Below are 24,062 nucleotides of genomic sequence, written 5' to 3' on the forward strand. Positions count from 1 at the left end.
CCGCTGTGGAATCTCTTTCCCTTTGTATTGACTTTTCAAAAGTTCGTTTCAGAGAGGCTTCTGTCTCTCAGGGAATTTGGTGGCTGGATCCATCACTCCTTTTTCTTCCAAAATAAGTGTGTGTGTGTGTGTGTGTGTGTTACACCACCATCATTCTAAAAATAAAATTTATTCACACTCTCTGACCCTCTTATTAGTTTCCTTCCTCAATCTCCATTGCTTTGTTTTGTTGGTTTGTTAGGCAAGCAGTAGAAAAATGGAGGGATTTCTTCAGGGGCAATCCAAGGGGAAGAAGGCTGTGAAGCTACACAGGCTAAGTAGCAGCACTGTCATCACAACCACCACATGTACAACCATGTCTATGATAACCAGTGCCATTGTCCTTCCTCCAGTGGCCTTGCAGGCAGGCATGGAACCAAAGATTCTAGATGTGCCAAAAGAACTGCCGCTCCTCTTCCTAGAGGAATCTGAGGAGTTACTGGTTTCCAAAGATCCCCAGTCCAGTTTGGAACAGCAATGGCAGGCCAGGCTTCACAGCCCCTCACCCCTGTCCCCAGAATATCTGTTCCCTCCTCCCAGACCAGCAGCACTCCTGGGACACAGAGTTCTTCCCAGGCCAGCAGTCAGGGGCAGGCAGTGGGTCCTCGTTTGGGCAAACATGGCAGAGGAGCCATGTGGGTTCCTTTCACAATGCTCAATGACCCACAGCTGGCATGCTGCAATACCTCCTTAGGGTAGTACGGAGGGGGTCAGACCGCAGGCAATTGTCCTCCACCACCCTCCACCAACATCTGGAGAGGCACCACCCAAGGCTACTGTCCGGGCAAGGCACTTCATCAGCACTGTCTGGGGGAGGGAAGAGAGCAGCTCCAGGGGGACATGTGGGGAGGCAGAAGGAGGCACCTCCTTCCAAAAGGGCAGTGGCAGAGGTTTCTGGATCCAGGAGAATGAGGCAGGCCATACTCAATGAAGTGGCACCCGTTGGGTCCACAGTGACCCTCAGCCGGTGGTCAAAGGGCAAGGCCCAGTAGGTGGCCACTTGTCTCATTGCTGAGACAATCGCCCTGCTCAGACTTCCACTGTCCATCATGGAATCCCAAGCCTTCCGCCAGTTGCTGCATTTTTTTTGCCCCCTGTTACAACCTCCCCTCACAGAGAACTTGAGTTGTAGAGTGCTGCCCTCGCTCTATGACTCTGTGAGGGAGGTGGTCCGTGACCATTTTTCACAGGTACAGGGACGCAAGGTGCACTTCACAGTGGACCTGTGGAGCAGAGGTCAGCATGGCTACCTCTTGCTCATAGCCCACTGGTGGCAGCCAGAGGACTTGATTAGTGGCAGGGCATCGGTGACAGGGCTGCAGAGGGAGGCCCTTGCCCTGCCCCCAGGCTACAGGTCTGTTCTGCTGCAGGCGTGGCACATGGAAGCTCAGGCGATGGGAGGAATATTACCAATGAGTTCCTGTCCACACTTACTGGAGGGGGAGGTGATCCCTGGCCACATGGTCACAGATGCTGGGCGGAACATATTGGCAACATTGAATGTGGTGGGCTTTGAGGGCATCGTATGCATGGTGCATACATTACATCTTGTGGTGTGTAATGCCCACCATCCAGACCTTCTGAAAAAAAGACCTGCCTACTTGCCTGCCAACCTGTAAACCTGCCCCTGAGTCAGAACTTTAGCTGCTGATTCCAGACACCTCCTTGGACCAAGTTCCAACCAATCCTGCCTGCCTGCCTACCGGATCAAGTCAGACCAGCAGGCCAAGAACTCCTTTGAGGGCATTGTATGCATGGTGCATACATTACACTTTGTGGTGCGTGATGCCCTCGGCCGGGGCAGCAACGTCAAGCCCAAGTGGGATGCAGGCACGTGGGAAATGCAGACACCAGGGAGATTCGGGCCAAGAACTGTTGAACTCCTGCCTGTCTGCCTGCCTGCTGGGTTACATAGTCCCAGTGTGCTGTTTATTCACCTTCTGCCTCCCGGACTGCCTGCTGGGTTACATAGTCCCGGTGGGCTGTTTGTTCCACCTTCTGCCTGCCTGCCTACCTGCTGGGTTACATAGTCCTGGCAGGCTGTTTGTTCCAACTTCTGCCTGCCTGAACCCTCTCTTGGCACATGCAAAGCCTGTCCCCATCCCCAAATGTGGCAAGAGGGTCAGTTAGGCCTCTTGGCATTTGACATACCCCAAGCTGGTCCTGGCATCCTGAACGTGCCATGAGGACCAGCCTGTCTCAGCCCCCCAAAACCCACAAGGGCTATCTTTATCATAAGAGCCTCAGGGCACAGTGGTTAAACTGCTGTACTGCAGCCAAAACTGCTCACGTCCTGGGGTTCAATCCCAGGTAGCTGGCTCAAGGTTGACTCAGCCTTCTATAAGTGCTATAAGAAGCTGATGATCAGAGCCACAATCAGCTCCAGGTCTTCGTTTGGCTGGCTGTATAGAACTTCTCCATCATTGGCTGCAGAGAACATGATCAATCTGATTTTGGTACTGTCCATCTGGTGATGTCCATGTGTAGATAAATAAATAAATACAGTGGTGCCTCGCTTAGTGACGTTAATCCGTGCAGCAAAAATCGCTGCTAAGCTATTTCGTCACTAAGTGATTTAAAAAAGCCCATAGAAACGCATTGAAACCCCTTCAATGTGTTCCTATGGGCTCCAAAACTAACCTTAAGCGAAAATCCTCCATTGTGGTGGCCATTTTCGGTGCCTCTAATGCGAGGCAACACAGAAGGTGGCCATTTTGTTTATCCGGTGGCCATTTTGTAACTGCCGATCAGCTGGCCGAAAATGGGGGCTTTGTGATGATCGCTTCCCCGCAATCATTGCAAAGGCCCCGCCGATCAGCTGGCCGATTTCTTCGCTATGCGGAGTGATCGCTATGCGAGGCACCACTGTAAATAAATGTTGAAAGGTCTGCCTTGGATTTGTATTGAAATCATTCTATCGTTTTTGAAATTGTATCCCAGTACAGCTTTTCCCACTCTTTTGTTGACTACGAGGGCTACTCCATTTCTTCCACAGGATTCTTCCCCACAATAGTAGATCTGTTATTTGTCTGAATTGAATCCACCCATTCCCATTCATTTTAGTTCACTGACGCACAGGATGTCAATGTTGATTCTTGCCATCTCCTGTTTGACCACATCCAGCTTACCAAGGTTCATAGATCTTACATTCCAGGTTCCTATGCAGTATTTTTCTTTGCAGCATCGGACTTTTCTTTCATTTCTGGGCATGTCCACAGCTGAGTGTCCTTTCGGCTTTGGCCCAAACATTTCATTAGCTCTGGAGCTACTTGCACTTGTCCTCCTTCATTCTGTTCAGCCACTGCAACGGGGCATTATCTCTAATTAATGTGAAAGGCGCTCCCAATAAGTAATACTGCAAGGTGTGGATTGCCCATTTAGCTGCTAGAGCCTCTTTTTCTATTGTGGCATACTTTTGTTTTCTTGAACTGAGTTTCTTGCTTAAGTACATTACCAGATATTCCACCTCACCACGTTTTACCTTGCTCCCCCCACGGAGTGGGAACTTCCTTGTTCACTTCCTCTGCAGTATTATAGTCCTCCAGGAGGCGGAGCCCCTCCTCCAACGTCTTCTTTTGTATCCAATTCTTCACTGATGCCCCCAGCGTGTTCACCATTTGTTCCAGCACAATGGAGTCAACTAGCTGCTCTTTAGTTTTCCCGTCCAGCTTCAGCCACCTAATTACATAAGCCCGCATGTGTTGGATGTGTTCCTGGTTTCCACCTCAGCTCACGAAACCTTCTCCGATATGCCTCCTCTGTCAAATTCAAGGTGTTTAAAATCGCGTTTTTCATCGCCTCATACTTAGTAGCTTCCTCAGGACTTAAGGTGTCCACCACTTCCTGTAGTAGCCTGGTAGACAAGGGATCAATATTAATGTCCACTGTTCTCAAGGCCATCCAGCTGCCAGAGGCACCCTTTCAAAGGTGTGCAAATAAGCCTCTGGGTCATCGGTAGCACTCATCTTTTGTATCTTTATAGGAGCAGGTCCTGCAACCAGTCCTCCCTGACCCTATACTGGTTGTCTGGGAGTTCTTTCTTCTTCCGCCTCTTGTCTCCGCATCTGGCATGCCAGCAAAGTCTGTTGTTCAGTCAAGTTCTCGATCATCTGTGCCTGTCTATCAATGACCTCCTGAAGCCTGGTCAGTTCCTCCTTTTCTCCACTAGGGGTCGCCCCACATTGGGCGCCACTGTGATGGAGTTCGTTGTTTGATGTGTGCGACGGAAAGGATAGACACGGAAAGGATAGGCAGAGGCTGGTCCTTATTTTTAACACAACTTGATTTATTACTAAACAAACTTAACTCCATGGGCTCAAAAGCGTCCATCAAACTGAGTTCTGGTAACAAACGGTAACTCCGCACCTTTACATCTGGTGTCTTGATGTCATCTCTTATTGAGGGGCAGGACCAAAACGCTCCCTGTTGGTCATGGGCCTCAGCGGCATGCTCCTCACAGTGCACACGGTCCCGCAACATGGGTGTCTCGCCTGGTCCCCCTCTCTCTGAGGCTGGAGTAAAGAGGAACTGGGACGGATCACCCTCCTCCTCCCACGCTGATTGCGAGGAGATACCATATCTGTCCATTCCAGGGGCTCCAGATCTTCTCCTCGCGCATGTAGGTCTTTTGGTTCTGGTAATAGTCCTCCTCCAACTTGGAGGTTGGGAAACTCCCTAAGAAGTGTGGCAAATCCCTCTTGCCCAGCACTCCATTCAGTCTGCGTGCCTCGATCTCGTCTCTCCGGTGTCACTCCCGTTAAGATTCTAAAACTCTTCGTGCCCTTTTCATCATTTATATCCTCCTCCCACATGATTAAGTCTAACTCCTCCCCCATCTCATCTGCCAGACATACTTCTAAAGATCCCTTCACTTCCCTTGTCTCTTGTTCTATATCCACCAGTATGCCTTCTATGCATCCAGCTCCTTCCTCTGTGTTCTTCTCTTGGGAGGACGGCACACACACACTCTCTCCTTCACAAAGGTTTATTTGCATGATATACACTTTCAGCCCCCCTTTTACTCCCTGGGAAGTTTATTGCTGTCAACAAGATAGTACCTATCAAAAGAATGCTTTTTTCCTTTGCTCTTGCTGTCATAAGGTCATAAGGGAATGCCTATGATAACAAGGCGCTGAGCCAATTAAGATGGCCAGACAGTTATAAACTCCAGAATTCTAAGGACCTGAAGCTATACAGTTATAGGATCTACCCATTTTGGATTAAATTGTTTAGGACTGAATAGCTATTTGATGCACATCACCTGTCGGCTTTCTTCCTCTTTAAATATATGGCTCCTTGATAGTTGTTTGTAGAAAGAGGGCAGGGGGTCTCTCCAGATTTCTGGACCTTGTGTGTCTGTAGTGCACTGAGATTGTTTTTGAAAGACTCAGCCTAACGAAAAGCAGAACATTTTGTCTCCAGGAAGGAGGGAGCAACCACTGGTTTGTGGAGACTGGAAAACTAGTGAAGAGGACTTATCTCTCTCTGGAATATTCTACAAGCTGGGTTGGGGCCATTTAAGAAAACTGAGAAAGAATACTGGAACAAGAGACTGAGACTGGATGACAGTTCACTGGAGGATTGATGAGAGACTGTCTGATCAGGCATTTAAAATATCTTACCCTTTACTTTTTACCTCCTATTGCTTTTGGTTGTTTTGTGCTAGCATAAGGTTCGGTACTTTTAAATCCTCATTAATTTTGGATTAAGCGTCTATTGGGTCTATTGGCAATTAATGCATCTTCAATTTGGATTGAATTCATTTCTGAATAATGGTATTCACTAGACAGGGATATAAGAAACTGGGAATATCTCCGATACGTAACATTACATGGGACAAAGAAGTAGGAGACAAGAAAAAATTACTAACTTTTCCCCCCTCAGAGAGGGTGGTGTTAACAAATAACAAGGACAATATTGATGATAACCATGATGACATATCTAGATCTTCCCACACTCCCAATTTAGACTGGTCAATTAATTATAAAGATGAGATATATGGAATAGGGCAGGGAGACTTGGAAACTGATTTGGAAATGGAGCTGGTCACTGTAGAAAACAATTTGGCACGGAACAAGATATTAGTGAGTGGGGGTAGAAAGGTTTTGGATGATTTCATGATAGCCCAGATACAGGAATGAGAATAAGGGTATACTCAGCCAGACACAGAGCCTCCCTCAGAAGTAACTGAACAGAATGACGAGATAGCTATTAGTACACCTTTTCAATGGGTAAGGGATATCATGGAATGTAAATGGATGGATCTGACTCTTCCAGGACCCTGAATCAAGAGAGTATCTTTCCTCTAAGGACATTGTATGGATACAAGAAACTTGGGTCTAGGAAAAGGTGTCAATCAATGGGTTTCACTCACACTCCATCAGTGCAATCTCTGGGGTAGGTCGTGGAAGATGCAAGGGAGGCTTGGGAGTGTTGACTGCCACATACCTGTGTGTAAACACAAGTCTGAAGCCATCCTTCAAACAACATGCAATGGCCATCCTTGCCCATTTTGAACATTGGGATTTGCTGATAATAAATGTGTATTTACCCCATGAAAAGACAAAATCGCAGACTCTGGCAATATGTACAGAATTTGAAGCCTATGTAGCAGAGCTGCTTCATTCTTATCTGAACACATATGTGATTCTAGGAGGGGACTTCAACGCTCGTATGGGCCCTAACGATCAAGTGCTATACTCTCAACATAAACCATACCCTCCTACATCTGGCCTAAATAGACTTCCATTTAATTGGCAATCTAAAGATAAGAAAGTAAATTATGCCGGGCTTCTCTTACATCAAATGACTACCAGGCTTAACATGCACATTCTAAATGATTACCCAGCTGAATTCACCTACCTGGCAGGAACTAGAATGAGCCAAATAGACTATTCAATTATCTCATCAAATTTAATTCCATTACTGGAGAATCTGGAAGTACAGTGGTGCCTCGCTTAGCGATTGCTTAATTTAACGATGAATCCGCATAGCGATGGCTTTTTCCGAAAAGTTTACTGTCTCGGTTAGCGATGTTTCCTATGGGGGAAATCTGCTTAGCGATTTCGGGACCATGATTTGCATAACGATGGCGTTTAATGGTCCCCGTTTCGCTTAGCAATGTTTGAAAAAGAGCAGGAAAAGTGGCTGTTTGGCAATGCTAATTTGTTGTTTTCCTTCAAAAGCTAACTGCCTGTACCCAGGATGCATTGTGTCCCCTTTCAGAGGAATTCTGAAAAGGCGGCAGAGGCAGCTGACTATGGAGTGGTTCCTCACAAAGAGACCAAGGCAGGAAGAGGAACCTGCTCCTTCCATCAGTGCTGCCCAGGTGCGTTCTACCTGGACCATCTCTTCTTCTTCCTCCCCCTCATCATCCCCCTAGAAGACTGCTGCATTGATCCGGGTGGTTTAGAGGCTTCCACCTCACTTGTTCACGTTAAAGTTTACTGCCTGATACTGTAATGTTGAAATGTTAAAAGTTTACTGTACAGTTATGTTTTATGTTTGTGCACTTCATGAAGAGTTTATGTACATGATGCACTTTCCAAAGAGTTGTGTAAAATGTTATGTTTGTGCATTTCATGAAGAGTTTATGTACAGTACATGATGCACTTTCCAAAGAGTTGTGTAAAATGTTATGTTTCTGCACTTCATGAAGAGTTTATGTACATGATGCACTTTCCAAAGAGTTGTGTAAAATGTTATGTTTGTGCACTTCATGAAGAGTTTATGTACATGATGCACTTTCCAAAGAGTTGTGTAAAATGTTGTTTGTGCACTTCATGAAGAGTTTATGTACATGATGCACTTTCCAAAGAGTTGTGTACGTAAATGTTATGCTTCTGCACTTCATGAAACTGTACAGTTTTTAAAGAGTTTTGAATGTTCCTGCACCTTGATTGTAGAGACTAAAAAATTTGTTCTATGCTATAAAGTTTATAAACATTAAAGTTCCTGCCTCATGTCTGCTTTTTTTAAAAAAAGTTTTCCTGTAATAAAGGTTAAGTTTACTGTTTAACATGTTTGAAATCAACTGCACAGTGTTATGATGTTGCACAGTGTTATGATGTTAAAGTGCACTTAATAAACCCTTTGTTAGCCTAATTTGACTTTGTTCTGACTCTTTTTTTAATTTGTTGTTGAATTTTAAAGTTGTAAAGTTTTAAATGCTTGGGATCGTTAGTGCAGGTTGTAAAATGTGTGCAGACTTAATTTGGCTTCATTCTGACTCTTTGTTAATTTTTGGTGAATTTCCCCCCCCCCATAGAAATCCATTGAGCTGCCAAACTCAGGCTCAATGGATTTCAATGGGGGAGAAAAAAAATTGTCCCAAATTAATGAAGAGTCAGAAACAGTTTTAAATGCTTGGGATCATTAGTGCAGGTTGTAAAACGTGTGCAGATTTAATTTGGCTTCGTTCTGACTCTTTGTTAATTTTTGGTTAATTCCCCCCCCCATTGAAATGCATTGAAAAGGCTTCAATGCATTCCAATTGGGGATACATTGTATTGCTTAGCGATGTTTCCTATGGCGATTTTCGCTTAAGGACGGCAATCCGTTCCCATTGGAACGGATTAACCGGTTTTCAATGCATTCCTATGGGAAATGGTGTTTCGCTTAGCGATGGTTTCCCATAGCGATGTTTTTTTTTAAAGAATTAACATCGCTAAGCGAGGCACCACTGTAGTCCCAAAATTCCAAAGCGACCATCTCCCTGTCTCACTAATTACGAAAGCCCCTTTTCCTTATCCAAGAAGTGACAATCAATACCCACCCATGATACTTCCTGAAGGGGAAATACACTATCGGGCTAAATGGATCCCAAAGACGGACCTGGATCTATGGACTTTACTTGCATTTGACAACATGCAAAGCTTTAGGAAATTTATAATGCACATGAGCAATCTGATGGAAACTTATGAGGAGCTGATCTGTGAGCTGAAACAGTCTGTTACTGGCAAAGCAAAAGTGACCCAACAATGGCACCACCCAACTTCAAATCCATGGTTCGATAACGAATGTGTACCAGCTAAGAAAGTCTTACAGAGCACCTACCAAGCCTATAAATTAAGTTCTGACCTGAAAGTGGCCCACATCCTTCTGAAAGAGAAAAGAAATCTACAAAAAGCTATTAGTGCAAAAGAAAAAAGAGGCCCAGAAAGAAAACTGGGAAAACTGATCCTAGCAGCAAAATCTAAGGACTCAACCCAGTTCTGGCAGCTGAAAAATATTTCTCCAACCTCTGAGCCAACACTTCCAGATTGTTATATCCACCCAGAGACATGGGAGGAGCACTTCCTAGACTTACATAAAGATGCATATCTGGCCCAGCTGAGTTCGAATGGACACCTGAAGATGCTCCACCATGGACACGTGTCAACCTCTGAAATATACAGTTTAATAGCCCAGATGAAAATGGGAAAAGCCCCTGGCAAAGATCTGATTCCTCCAGAGGCGATCAAAAATAATTTAGAATTTTGGGCTCCGATTCTAGCATCGTTATTCATGTATATTGATACTAGTGGCCGAATTCTAGAAAACTGGGGTTTTGCTATCATAGTCCCCTTAATTAAGAATTGAAAGAGAGATGATCCTGCAAACTACAGGCCCGTTAGTCTCCTTAGCACAATCTGTAAATTAAATGCTAGGCATATATATACAGTGGTGCCCCGCATAGCGAGGTTAATCCATTCCGGATTAACCTTTGCTATGTGAAAACTTCGCTAAACGGAACGGGGAAGCCCATTGGAACGCATTAAACATCATTTAATGCATTCCAAATGGGCACAAAACTCACCATTTAGCGAAGTTTCCAGGGTCCGGCAGCCATTTTCGCGCCCTCGGTAAGCGAGGGGAGGGCGCGAAAACGCTGCGCGTGGCCATTTTGGGCATCCGGTGGCCATTTTGAAACCACCGAACAGCTGATCTGCGGGTGTCACAAAGCGAAGAGTTTTGCCCATTGGGGCCAACACTATGCCTCCGCATTAGCGATCCCGAAAACGGGATCGTTATGCAGATTCGTCGTTATACGGTGCGCTCATTAAGTGTGGCACCACTGTATAGGAAATTTAAAGAATGGCTGGAGCAAGATAAGATACTTGCAGAACAGGCAGGCTTTAGGAAAGGTCGATCTACCATTGATCAATGCTTGATATTACAACATCATTGAAAAACATACCTCTGATAAAGCAACTTTACTCCATGTAGCCTTTCTAGATCTCAAGGCAGCTTTTGACTCAATAGCAAGGGTCAAATTATGGAAGAAATTAGAGGCTTCTAACATTGACAAATGTCTGCTTTAACTTATTCAGGCTCTCTATCGAAATACCTCACTTAAGGTAAGATGTAGTAATCACGGCCATCTTACTAATGCCATTCAAATCCCAAAAGGAGTCAAACAAGGCTGCCTTCTGGATCCACTTCTATTTAATTTTTACATTGAATCCATGGTGGACCAGTTAAAAAATATTGACTTCCATCCCCTAAAATCACAGGGAGGCATATAACATTACTGTATGCCGATGATGCAGCTATCATCTCTAGGACCCCAATTAGGCTTAGAAGACCATTGCAAAGGTTGTCTATATATTGTGAGCAAGAAGACCTGATAATTAATTTTAAAAAACAAAAATCATGTATTTTGCCAAAAGGCCAATAATGTGAACATGGATGATAAATCAGCATATAATTGATCAGATCCATCAATTTAAGTATTTATGTGTAATTTTCCAATCTAATGGCTCTAGGAAAGCACATGATGATTATGTGGCATTAAATGCCCAGAGAAGTTCTGCTGGAATATTACAATTTATGACAACAAAGGGGGGGGTATTACATTCCCCCAGCCATTAAACTGTTCCATGCAAAAGCAGTAGCCCAACTACTGTATGGCTCCCAATTGGGCCCCTTCCCAAATATTGCAACCCTAGAATGTGTACAATCAAAATTCCTAAGGGCAATATTAGGAGTCCCCAGGGATGTTGCCAATGTAAAACTAAGATTGGAAACCGGTCAAATTAGAACCGAAGCCAGGATATGGATTGCAATTCTCATGTACTGGCTCAGACTGTCTTATCTCCCTAGTGGTCTTGCACCACTAATCCTGCAAGATACCTTTAAGTCAAAATGGGTTCAGTTACAGTGGGCCCCCGACTTACGAACTTAATCCGTTCTGGAAGGACGTTCGTACCTCAGAAAGTTCGTAAGTTGACCTACCATTTCCCATTGAAATGCATGGGAACGGAATTAATCCATTCCAGCATTTCAAAAAAAAAATTACAAAAATAAAAATAAAAAGAGCATGTCCCACGTTGGGACTGCAACACACACACACACACACAGAAACATAAACCCCCAGTCCAAACCCACCCTCCCAAACCCACACAGAAAAGTTTTTTTTAAAAAGGACTTACCAGTCCGAAGCCTGCTGGTGCTCCGCTGCCTCTGCTGCGGCCGGAGGCGAGCGGCCAGGCGCCCGGCCACCTCTAGCCTCCCGGTGCTCCACTGCCTCCACGCGGCTGGGGGCGAATGACCAGCAAGCCCTGAGAGACCTCCCTGGGGGTCCCCACCGCTGCAATGGGCAGCTTTGAAGTTCTCTGAAGACAAAAAGGCTGAGAGAAAGAGCGGGAAGTTCGAACTTCCCGCTCTTTCTCCCTGCCTTTTTGACTTCAGAAGCAAGCTGGGTGACCGGGGAGAGATCAGCTCCCTCCTTTCACCCGATGCTGAAGGGGACTCAGCATTGGTTGAAAGGAGGGAGCTGATTTCTCCCCGGCAGCCCGGTTTGCTTTTCTAAACAAGAAGCAAGCCGGCCGGCTGGGGAGAAATTGGCTCCTTCCTTCCACCCCATGCTGAGTCCCCTTCGCACCGGGCTGAGCTCAGCTGGTGCGAAGGGGTCTCAGCATCAGGTGGAAGGAGGGAGCCAGTTTTTCCCTGGCTGGTCTGCTTGCTTTTTCAAACGAGAAGCAAGCTGGCCGGCTGGGGAGAAGTCGGTTCCCTCCTTCCATCTGATGGTGAGTCCCCTTCACGCTGGGCTGAGCTCAGTCGGCGTGAAGGGGACTCAGTATCAGGTGGAAGGAGGGAGCCGATTTCTCCCCAGCCGGCCGGCTTGCTTCCGAAGCCAAAAAGGCTGGGAGAAAGCGTGGGAAGTTCGAACCTCCCATCCTTTCTCCCTGCCTTTTTGGCTTTGGAGGTTTCAGAAGGCTTCCTCCAATGTCAGAGGAAGCCTTTTGAAAGCTCCAAAGGCAGGGAGGAAGGGCAGGAAATTCAAATTTCCTGCCCTTTCTTCCTGCCTTTTGGGTTCGTAACCCGATCTGCGTTTGCAAGTAGGGTGTCCTACTTGCGATGAGATCGGGTTCGTAACCCGAAATGTTCATAACTAGGGCCGTTCGTAAGTGGAGGGCCCACTGCAATTGAACAAAAAATGGCCTCTTTCGGTCTCTCTAGGCTGACTCTGTTAACCATGGAAATGGAACAGGCAAATAAAACCATTAAGCAGCGTATTGAGGACATAGAGAGACAAAAAGATTTAAGCTGTGCCCCAGAATTCTACCTTAGGGAGGACAGCTTATACAAGGTCACAGCAGGACCTTATTTTGCCCAGTTGTAGCAGCCCAGGTATAGAAGGGTGTTTACTCTGGCCCAGCTGAATGCACTACCTTCAGCAATGCAGGAGGGACAGTAGAAAAAGACCCCCTGGGCAGAGCGCCTTTGACCATGTGGAATGGAGCAGATAGAAACAACTGAACATGTCTTGTTGTGGTGTACATATCACAAGGACATATGTGAAGAACTTGTTTCCCCTTTGATTGGCCGGTTTCCTGTCTGTACAGAGCAACAATGTACAGCAACATGTGCTGCAACATGTGCTGTTGTCTGATTCCAATCCTATGTTCACACGTAGTGTTGCCAAATTCTTTACTGCTGCTATGGGCATTAGAAAAAAGTTCCTAAAAGTGGATGGGCCTCCATAGTTAGAGCATAGTTTGCTAGACATTTTGGCATTGCTTCAGGGGAGATGTATTGACACTGTTGTTGTTTACCTCAGAACTAACTATTGCTTTACATTCAATCCCAATATTTCTGTATATTTATATATTTTAGATGTTTTATTTGTGGCCGGTCTTTTAACCGTAATAAAGTTTTATCTCATCTTATCAAATCTCCTGTCATTGATTACATTTGGCAGACTAAATTCAGAGGTAGATTGTCATGTGCATAAATAACTTCACTCTGATCTGTTCAAAGCAGTCACATAACAATTGGTCTGAAATTCAGCTTCTGCTTTCTTCATGTTTTAAACACAATATCTGTCTCTCTGTATGTCTATGTACACCCGTTCCCTGCACTTAAGTATTATACACGTTGGGTCTTATGCTCATCCCTGTCTCGTAGGGCTTGTTTACTCTTCTGTTCACATGGTACATCTATTAATGTTTATGTGGGGATTAATAATACAAATCATTCCAATGCACACTTGATTACCTGGGCAGCTAATAAAGAGGCAAGTATTATTCAAATTAGTGCTAAATTACCTGAGTCAGTAACTCAGAATCTAGCAATGCCTGGGCTTTTCAGAAATGACTTGAAGCTTAAGACATGAAGCTTTATGTCTCAGCCTAAAGCATGGCCATGCCAGTATATTAGATTTATGGGAAAAACAACCAGTACACAGTGTTCCATAGTGGAGTAATTTCTTAAGTCTGGAAACTCTGATTTCCTGATTGTTGCCCCTTCTCAGTAATTACTTCCTCAAGACACAAAAAGTGTTATTCATGATGATTTCACCCTTGCTGTTCAGTCATCCTTCTGATCTCTCATGCATTAGAACAGGTTGCATCATAGGACAGAAATAAACTTAAACCTAACTCTACTAAGACTCGTACATGGGCTTTCATCTGAGAAATAAAGAGGACTTTTGAAAATTTCAGCTTTACCAGAAAGCAAATCCAAACAGATCGGGGGTTTTTTAGCCCCCAAACGTTTAGATGTTATATGGATCGAACACTGACACCAAAACACAAAGCAAAAGGTCTGTGCAAGGAATATTATCTGAAAGCTATCAAGAACCAGTTGGGGCACACAGCCATGGTCCTGTGCTTCCTGTAGGCTAGTATGCGGGCACAGTGTGGTATACAGTAGTTCCTACAGACATCACCCTCCATGGGCAAAATCCGTGAGGAAACATTTTTCACAACCTCTGTGACTCCTGTAGAAATAGCAGAGGATGTCAGGACTATAATGTGGAAAGAAAGAACAATTCAGCTCTTAAAATGGGTAGAACCTCGGGAAAGGTCTAGCCCTCAGTCACACAGAGAACTGGGTTACCGTGTAGTCACTTATAGTAGGCTACAGAACGGAGTGGGAAGGTTAAACCGCTGTACTGCAGCCAAACTGTGCTCATGACCTGGGGTTTATTTATTTATTGGACTTGAGCCAGGTACTGTACCTGGCTCAAGGTTGACTCAACCTTCCGAGGTCGGTAAAATGAGTACCCAGCTCGCTTGGGGGGGGGGGCAATGTGTAGCCTGCATAATTAAATTGTAAACCGCCCAGAGAGTGCTTGAAGCGCTATGGGGCGGTATATAAGCAGCACGCTTTGCTTTGCTTTGAATCTAAGAAAAGAGGGCTTTTGCGCCAACATTCATAGAGGGACCCTTGGTTCCTTCATACCTCGGTCAATGTCCTCGATGCCCCTCAATGTGTACAGTATTTCTAAAAGATTTAATGCTAGCTGCCTTAGATATTCTTGCTGTTGCCTGTTCATGGGGGAAAATGATCTGATAGATTTCTTAATTGATCTGTGGTGCTTCTGGCCCAAGCAAAGAAAGATCTGGGGATTTCATGCCATCCCAACAGGTTTAGTCCTGCTTACAGAGAGAGGCCTGTTATGTTTTCAGTCCGCAGTCCTCTCTGGTTAAGTCTGCATTCCCAGAGCCACTAACTTGGAATTAAAAGCTACTGAACTCAGTGGAACTTACTTCGGAGCCACCAAGAACAAGAAGATACTGTGAATTCTTCAGACTTTCCAGGAGAAGCAGGAACATGTTAGAACAGTCTATCACACAACTCTATACTGCTGCTCAATAGGCCTCTAGCAACCCAAGATTTCAGTGCCGAACATCAGACCATCACACAACCACTTCTGAGAGAAAGCATTGTAGAGACAGGACATTCACTGTCATCTGTAAATACAGTATAGCACTTTGTTGCAGGCCTGGTCCACATCTATTTTATTGATGTGATAAAACAATACCGTTAGTGTTAGATACAACCATGAAAAAAAAAAAAGAAGGGGAGAATTATTATACAGGACATAGAAGGAAAATAAGATGTTTTGTGACATATTTCCTAAATAATAAAAGAGTCCTAAAATACATTGAGAATTACTGAAATTGATGGTTAACGAAACAAAATGAAAACTATGGATATTAATAGCCACATGATGCATAAAATCCAAAACATTAAATATTACCAAGCAACTCAGTGGTGGAACTAGGTAATTCTGCTATCAAGGCAGGATGTTTTACGATTTGCTTGAAAGATCCAGGCAGTGAAAGTGGAACATTTCTATCATTATTTAGGGACACCACCATCAGCAGAAACTTTCACAGCTAAAGGTGGGAGGATTGCCTCTGAGTGGGCAAAGAAACTTAAAACCTCAAAAATTTCCTTTCTTTCAATTGAAAGAAAATGGACCCACATAAAAATAACATAAGAGCCCTCCTGAATCAGACCACTGCTCTCTCCAGTCCAGCCAGATGTTTCTACGAGGAAGCCCGTAAGCAGGTGATGAAGGTGGGGTGGGGGAAGGGGAGAAGCTTGGAGGAGGAGAAAGCGGGGGACAGAGCAGGAGGGGTGCCCTGTTGTGTTTGTGTGTGTGCTTGTGGGTGTCGCTTGCACAGACTGACCTTCCCACCCTTCTGCAAGTGGGAAGGCTCTTTCAACTTTCACAGAGAGGGACAGAGCTGCCAGAGGGGCCAACTGGGGCTCCTGCCTCCCCTTCCGGGGAGGGGTACTGCCTTCCCCTCGGACTCCCCTTCTCCCCTCCCCTCTGGATCAATCCCAGGCTCGCTTTCTTTCCACAGGAAGGGCGCTGGCCCTGGTCATGGGGGGGGGTGTCCGTCGGGCTCTGCTCCAGGATTGCCATGGAGGAAAGGGGGGGTTCCTGGAGGGCCACCAAGGGAGGGGGAAGGAGGGCCTGGAAATGACTCCCTGCTTTCAAAGGGGGAATCAGAAATCTCTCGCACCCACCCACCTCACCTGTGTCTCCCCTCTCCAGTTTCTTTCCCTCTTTCAGGCTCCGCCCCTTCTGCTCCTCCTCCCTCCCACCCACCGGCTTTGTTACAAGTCCCTTTTTCCATTCTGGAAAACATAGAGCTCTAAAAGAGGGAAGAGGAGCTGCTCCCAGTGCACCTGCGTCGAAAGGGAACCGGATGTGGGAAGCCGGTCTCCGGCCACCTCCTGCCCCGCCCCTCTAGGATCCCCAGGGAGAGGCCGCTCGGGAGTTTCCTACCAGAGGACCTGCGAGGAGGTGAGCAATTGGGGGGCAGGCGGGGTTGCAAGATCGGTGTGGGAGTGAGGGTGGGGGAGGTTAAGGGGATAGAAGGGGATGCAGAGAGATATTTTTAAAAATAAACAGAAAAAGAGCCTCCCACCTGCAGACACCGTGCAATCCAGATTGGGCCCCACCTGCAGACACCGTGCAATCCAGATTGCCCCCCTCCCACTTGGTCTGCAATCCAGGAAGGCCTTGCGGGGGGGGGAGAGGGGAATTCAAATAATTCAAATACATTTATTGTCATTGTACATAGTATAGCTATACAACGAAATTCACACAGACACCCAGAGACCAGCCCCACATGCACAAACATAAAAAAATCCCCAAACACTCGCCACCCACTAAAAATCCCCCGCTAAAAATACAAACATCTACACCACAGGCTAAGTAACACTGTCAAACTATTCAAAGAAGCATCTATTTAATTTTGTCCTGTTCCTCCTCCTCTTCCTTCTCCGAGGGGGTGTAAATTGAGAGGGGGGCAGATGAGAAGTCTGGGATGTAGAGAGGGGGGCTGCAAAGGACAGGAGGCGGTTCAAGAAATGGGGCTTTGGGGAGAAGAGAGGATCAGCTGGGGGTGACAGGGCAACTTCGAGATGCCTGTCCTGTCATTCTGAGCCTCATCAGGATCCCCCCCTCCCAGTCTATAGTGTTTGAAGGGGACTCTTCCGAAGCCCTTGGTTCAGTGACTCTGGATGGAGAAGCGGGAAGGGCAGACCAGATCTCACCTCCTGACTAGATCTCAGGCTAAGGGTGTTCTGCAGGAAGGGGGTTAGGTGGAGGAATTTCCTCCCTCTCTCCCTTTCTGTATGTGTTTGGGGGGGGGGACTTCCTGGTGGCATTGCTGGAAAAGCCTCTCTTTTTTTCCCTGAGAGGAAAGCAGAGTAGGAAGAGAAAAAGACCCCAAGGAGAGGATCCTCTGGCCGGCTCTCCTGGTTGCAGGGAAGAGGCTTCTCCGGGTGGAAGCCTTTCTCCTGGAGGCACTGTTCAGAGCCGTCCCGTTTGCAAAAGACCTATCACTCCTTCCCAGCTCTTTTCCTTCGCTGCTCCTTTCTCTGCCCCACCCGATGGAAGAAGGAGGAAGGCAGCCTTTTGCTCTTCCTTCCCCCTGGGATCTCTCCAGAGGGATCGTTTGGCTTCTTCTCTTCCCCCAGGGAGGGGGAGGGAAGATGGAGCTGATCTCTCCTGGTTCCTCCCAGGACCGAAGGAGAAGAGATCAAGCGCCAGATTCTTCCAGCCTTTGCAAAGCAGGTGAGCTCTTTTTATTGCCATCAGATGCACCACCATACTATTAAAACAATCATCATCTTTCTCCTGGGATGGTGGAGCTGGCACAAGGCCACCCTGTCTGGCTCTTCTCAGGGAAGTGACTTCCAGCCAATCCATGGGGGATGGGGACTCAGGTTTGCCAGAGGAAGGCCCCAGAGGGACACACATGACCGGTGGGTTTCCCAGGCCAAGGGAGGCTTTGAGCCCAGGTTTCAGGAGCCCCTTTTTACCAATCTTGTCTTCCTGACCTTTCTGGTTCCTCGCTTCCCTCCAGCCCCAACACCCTCCCCTCCGTTCCCCATGGTCCTTCTTGCCTCTTTAACATTTGCTGTCACCATGGCCACCAACCTCAGAGGATGGCTAGCAGCTCCTTGCACAGGCTGGGCTGCCTGTGCGCATGTACCTGTCTCTCAGCTGAGAGGAGGACTCACACATGCGCAGTGAGTCTTTCTCTAATGAAATATTTAAATTAAAAAAATTCTAAGAAAATATATTTATATATTGAGAGGCAGTCCCGGCCTGCCTCTGCACACGTGGCTCAGCTGAGAGGTGAAATCCTGTGTGCTGACAGCCAAACCTCCAGGCTGAGCTGCCTCTCAAAAATTTGTTTTATTTTATTTTATTTTTTGAAATGCAGCCTGGACAGCTCATGCAGTTGAGATGTGGTTGCATGCACAGAGGCTGCCTCTCAGAAAATATTTTAAAAAATCATTCAGTCCCAGAATCATGAAGTTGGAAGGGGCCTCTGAGGCCATCAAGTACAACCCCCTGCTCAATGAAGGGTCTACCAATGAAAGGATATCTGCCAGGTAGTTTTGTAAATTTCTGTTGAATGCCTCCAGGGCTGGTTCACCACCACTTGAAGTTCAGAATCAGAAAATCAGATAATAGTGAAGTTGGAAGAGGCCTGTAAGGCCATTGAGTCCAACCCCGTGTTCGATGCAGGTAATTGATCCTATTGTCATGCTACTGTCAACAGTTCAGAAGTTTCTCCTGATACTCAACCTAAATCTGGCTTCCTATACCTTTAAGACCATTGTTGCGTGTCCTGTACTCTGGGATGATCAGGGACAAATCCTGACCCTCTTCTGTATGGCAACATTTCAAGTCTTTGAAGAGTGCTATCTTATCACCCCTCCGTCTTCTTTTCTCAAGCCTAAGGTAAATATAAAGGTTCCCCTTGACAATTTTTTTCCAGTCCTGTTCGACTCTAGGGGGCGGTGCTCATCCCCGTTTCCAAGCCATGGAGCCAGCGTTTGTCCAAAGACAATCTTCCGTGGTCACATGGCCAGTGCAATGTAGACACGGAACGTCGTTACCTTCCCACCGAGGTGGTCCCTATTTATCTACTCGCATTTACATGTTTTCAAACCACTAGGCTGGCGGGAGCTGGGGCAAATGACGTGCACTCACTCCGTCACGTGGATTCGATCTTACAGCTGAAGATCTACAGACCTTACAGCACAGAGGCTTCTGCGGTTTAACCCGCAGCGCCACCACAACCCTTTTTCTCAAGCCTAAATATGCCTAATTCTTTCAATCTTTCTTCCTCGGTTTCCAGTCCTGTGATCATCCTCTTGCTGGACCATAAAGTGTAAAGTGTAAGGTAAGGTGTAAGGTGACCAATGCTGAATAGAGATGGTCAAACACCTCGTGGGATTTGGAGAATTAATGTCCTTTAATGACTCCTAAAATAGTGTTTGCTCTTTTTTGCAGCCACATCACACTGCTAGCTCCTATTCAGCTTGTGATCTATGTTGATTCCAAGATCTTTTTTGCTTATAGTATTGATGAGCCAGGACTGCCCCATTTATTTACTTTTTAATTAGATTTATATACCACCCATCTAGAAGTTGTCTACTCTGGTCGGTTTACATATAACATAAAAATAAACCAAGGTAAAATCCAGATTAATCAGAGTCCAAAATGGGAGAGGAAAAGAAGAAGAATGAGAGAAAAGAAAAAGAAAAGGGGAGATAGGCTAGGTAATGGTTGTAGGGAAGGCCTGCCTGTATACCTAGGTCTTCAAGTTAGTCTTGAAGGCCCTCAGTGAGGGAGCCAGGCAGATCTTTACAGGTAAGTTGTTCCAGAGGTGAGGTGCCACTGCCAAGATGGCCTGATTTCTAGTTTTTCCCCACCATGCCTCTCTTGGCATTAGGCCCCTCAGCCTCCCGGCCTGACTGGAGTGGGTGATATGGGTAGAACTGGGTGGAAGAAGGAGCTCTGCCAGGTATTGAGGGCCTAAACCATTAAGGGCTTTGCATGTAATAGTTAGCACCTTGAAATAAATGAGGAAGTGGATAGGTAGACAGTGTAAGGTGGCCAAGGTGGGGAACATACGGTGAAATCTTATCACCCCTGTTAATAGTCTGGCTGCCGTGTTCTGGACCATCTGGAGCTTCCGCATCAGTCTCAAAGGAAGCCCCACGTAGAGAGCATTACAGTAGCTTATTCTTGAGACTATGAGCACATGGACCAGCATGGTGAGAGCCCCCACCTCTAGAAAGGGGCACAGCTGGGTGATCTGCCAAATATGTAAATAGGCAGATCGAACCACTGATGCTACCTGGGTCTCCATGGTAAGTGCTGGGTCAAGATGGACCCCCAGACTGCAAACTAAATTCTTTGTGGTGAGAGTTACCCCCAAAAAGAGCGGGAGTTCTTCAAATAACTGATATTGGGGCCACTCACCCTCAGGACCTCCATCTCGTCTGGGTTCAACCTTAGTCCATTCAACTGCATCCATTGCAGAATGGCCTCCAGGCAGCACCAAAGGGACAGAACGGTGTCCACTGTAGATGAAAAAAGGACATGTAGAGTTGGGTGTCATCAGCATATTGGTGATACAAAGCTCCACATCCCTGGATGACCCCCCCATGGCCTCATATAGATGTTAAACAGCATTGGGAAGATGATCGAAACCTGTGGGACCCCACAGCTGAGGACCACAGGGCTGATACATTTTCCCCAAGCTGAACTCTCTGTGGATGGCTCCCTAAGAAGGACTGGAGAGAAGCAAGAGCAAGGGCACCAATCCCCAACTCGGAGAGCCCCCCCAGGATGATACCGTGGTTGACGGTATCAAAGACGGCTGAGATATCAAGAGGATGAGCAAGGACATTTTGCCCCTGTTGGCCTCCCTAATTAGGTCATCCAGCAGGGCGACCAACGCCGTTGCCATGGCGTGGCCTGAAGTCTGACTGAAATGGATCCAGGGTGTTTTGTAACTGTGTGATTGGTTTCTTTTTTCAAGGTTCAGTACTTTGCTCTTGTCCTTGTTAAATTTCATTCTGTTGTTTTCAGTCCAGGGCTCCAGCCTATCAAGATCATTTTGAATTTTTTTCTGTCTTCCATGGTATAGGCTAGTCCACCCAATTTTGTGATATCCACAGATTTGATTAGCATTCCCAGCACCCCCTAATCTACATCCTTAATACAAATATTGAAAAGTGCTGAGCCCAAGACTGAGCTTTGGAGTGCCCCACGTGTTCTCTCCTCCCAGTTGGAGAAGGAGTCATTAATCATCACCCTCTGAGTATAATTCTGTATCCAACTCTGTATCCACCTGACATTTGTTCTATCCAGCCCACACTTTGTTAGCTTGCCAACCAGAAGATCATGGGGCACTTTGTCAAAAGCTTTGTTGAAGTCAAGATATACTATGTCTGCAGCATTCCCTCTTGCTGTCAGGGAGGTCAAAAATGAGATCAGGTTAGTCAGGCAGGATTAGTTCTTGACAAATCCACATGGAGCTTCTATTTATTACTGCATTATTTTCTAGGTGCTTGCACAATGTCCGCTTTATAATGTGTTCAAGAATTTTCCGTGGGATTGATGTTAGGCTGATCTATGTGTGGAAATGGATTTTGTGGTACAGTGGTGCCTCTCATTACGACGTTTATTCGTTTCAGCGAAATCACTGTAGAACGAAAATATCGTAATGTGAAAATAAAAAGCCCATTGAAAAGCATTGAACCCCCTTCAATGTGTTCCAATGGGCTGGAAACTCACCGTCCAGCGAAGATCCTCCATAGGCTCGCCATTTTCAGTGCCTGTGCAGCGAGGAATCCGTCCCAGAAAATAGCGGGGAGCCATTTTGTTTACCCAGTGGCCATTTTGAAACCACCGATCAGCTGTTCTAAAATCGTCGTTTTGCGAAGAATCGGTTCCCGAAGATCGTCGTAATGCGGTTTCGTCGTAATACGGGGCAATCGTAAAACGAGGCACCACTGTACTTGTTTTTCAGCGTTTCCACAGGTGGTGTATCTTTGCCTGGGCGGCAGCTTTGTGTCATCTGCCCAAAGTCCAAGGTTGTAGTCTAAGAGCGATAAACCCTGTATTCCATCTTAATTTCTTAACAGTCTGGGAATGAGGGAAGGGGGGCTAAGTGCGTGTAAAAGCACCAGCAGGAGCAGAATGGTGTGAGAGATTTTACAGCCGTCTTAGATTGATTTGGTGATGTATCAATGGTAACAGAATAGCACTGTATTTAAGTATAAATCCAGATATTCTAGGGAGCCAGCCTTTATTATTTTAGGAGGGGAACTGCTTCCAAAAGCTCAGCTAATCTGTAGCAGCTTGGCATTTCAGTAGTAGTACATCTTTTGAATATCTTATGTTTTACAACGTTTAAATCTTTTAAATAAATTTCATTTTATATTTTACCCAACTGTGATCCTTGGGGGAACAAGAGTTTGAGTGTCTAAAAAAACTGCCTTAGCCACAGAACAATGTGGGCTATTTTTGCTCTTTGGGTGTCCTACCTGGTCAGGCTGGTGTGCAAGGCTTAAAGTACACATTTAACAGCATGTTGTTCCCAAAGAAGGGGAGAAGGGGAAATGTAGGGTTGGAAGCTTGCCGATATCTGTCCATTTCTGCACCTTCTAGGTTTCACTCAACCTAGTGTTCAAAGGCTGATGAAACTGGGAACTGAAGTTGGCTCCTGCCCCTAATGGAATGGCACCTTTAAGGAGGGGCATTTCTGACATGGTGGCAGTGGTGGAATCATTTTAGCACTCAATCTTGTTGTGTTTTAGGTTTTTTGTGAATTTTTTAGAACTTGGGTATTTGTGATCCTGTCCCACACCTTTAACCTCCCACAACACCGGTTGCTTTAAAGTAGAAGTCTGTACACCAAAGTCTTCTAATAGAACAGGTTTAGTTGTTAACAATTCTTCTGCTTCCTCAATGTTCATACTTTCCGTTTCTGGTTTCAGTACCAAGTCGTACCTCTTAATCTTCTCAAAATGGATCAATACCTCTTTTAACGGTAGGGGTGAAGAACTTAAAACTCCAGAGCTCCACTTGGGAGTAGTGACTGATCGATTAGGTGCGAAGTCAGTTAACATCCCTGTTGGGGGTGGAGAACCCAGCCCACCTGTGGCTCCTAAAGCTTTTGGCCCAGATTCTGCCTCCATCTCAGTTGGAAGGGACTGGCCCCACAGGGTCTCCCAAGGTTCTCTGGACATCTCTGTCATTCTCTCCTTCGAGCCTCTCTTTGTTGCCAGGCTTTATACTCCTTTCACCTTTCTTTCTTCAGTCTCACCCCAATAAGGTGGTGTGACATAGCAGGCCACTCTGATGTCACTGCCAACTCAGGCCTCTCAGAATGCCCACCACACTACTTCACACTCGCTGCCACCAATTGTAATGACTATTTAAGAAGGACAAAGGTTTCCTTCAAAACAAAACAGGTTTATTGAGATAACAAAATAAAATATGAAAATCACAAGTAGCTAATCACGATGTCAATCACTGTTTCTTATCTTAATCAATCATAGACTTCCTCTCACTGAATACGTAGGCACACAGGCCTCTAAACAAGCTCTTTCTCTCTCGCACTCCAGATCTGATCTCTCACACTCTCTTCACACCCTTTTTTTCTTCCAGCTCCTCCCCCTTCAGCCCCACCCTCCGTCACCCCATTGGCTGATGATTCACTGCCCAGCTGTGATGGACAGGTGAGGTCAGGGCTGCCTGTTACAGGTGGCTTTCTATATGTTTATCTTTTCCACTCCTTCTCTGCATAAACTCTTGGTACTTTGAATTTCACCCATTCCTCCATCCAGGGGTCTTCTTGTATTATTTCCACTAAACCATCTTCCTTTTCTATTCTTTCCTCCTGCACCCAATAAACCTCCTCTTTCTCCACCTTTGAACTAACTTCCCTCCTTTCTTCCCCTTTATATCTTTTTCCTTT

The 24,062-nt window shown here is 46.0% G+C and overlaps 1 protein-coding gene and 1 pseudogene across 3 annotated transcripts in view; one reads left to right on the forward strand and one right to left on the reverse strand.

Annotated features, from left to right (window-relative positions):
• Positions 1–16,313, reverse strand: part of LOC140702909 (uncharacterized) — a 59,496-nt pseudogene extending 43,183 nt beyond the window's left edge. Inside the window, exons 1-2 of the transcript XR_013537964.1 lie at positions 16,297–16,313; positions 11,451–11,555 (exon numbers count right to left, since the gene is read on the reverse strand). The product of XR_013537964.1 is annotated as an uncharacterized LOC140702909 (transcript). The remainder of the gene's footprint in view (positions 1–11,450; positions 11,556–16,296) is intronic.
• Positions 15,702–24,062, forward strand: part of LOC110070036 (uncharacterized) — a 44,430-nt gene continuing 36,069 nt past the window's right edge. The window contains exons 1-3 of one of the 2 annotated variants that reach the window (XM_078378907.1): positions 15,702–15,822; positions 16,412–16,567; positions 23,753–23,823. The gene's annotated coding sequence lies outside the window, so the exon portion shown is untranslated. The remainder of the gene's footprint in view (positions 15,823–16,411; positions 16,568–23,752; positions 23,824–24,062) is intronic. The other variant, XM_072984819.2, reaches the window with a different exon arrangement.

Source organism: Pogona vitticeps, chromosome 7, assembly GCF_051106095.1.
Source record: "Pogona vitticeps strain Pit_001003342236 chromosome 7, PviZW2.1, whole genome shotgun sequence".
NCBI classification, from domain to species: domain Eukaryota; kingdom Metazoa; phylum Chordata; class Lepidosauria; order Squamata; family Agamidae; genus Pogona; species Pogona vitticeps.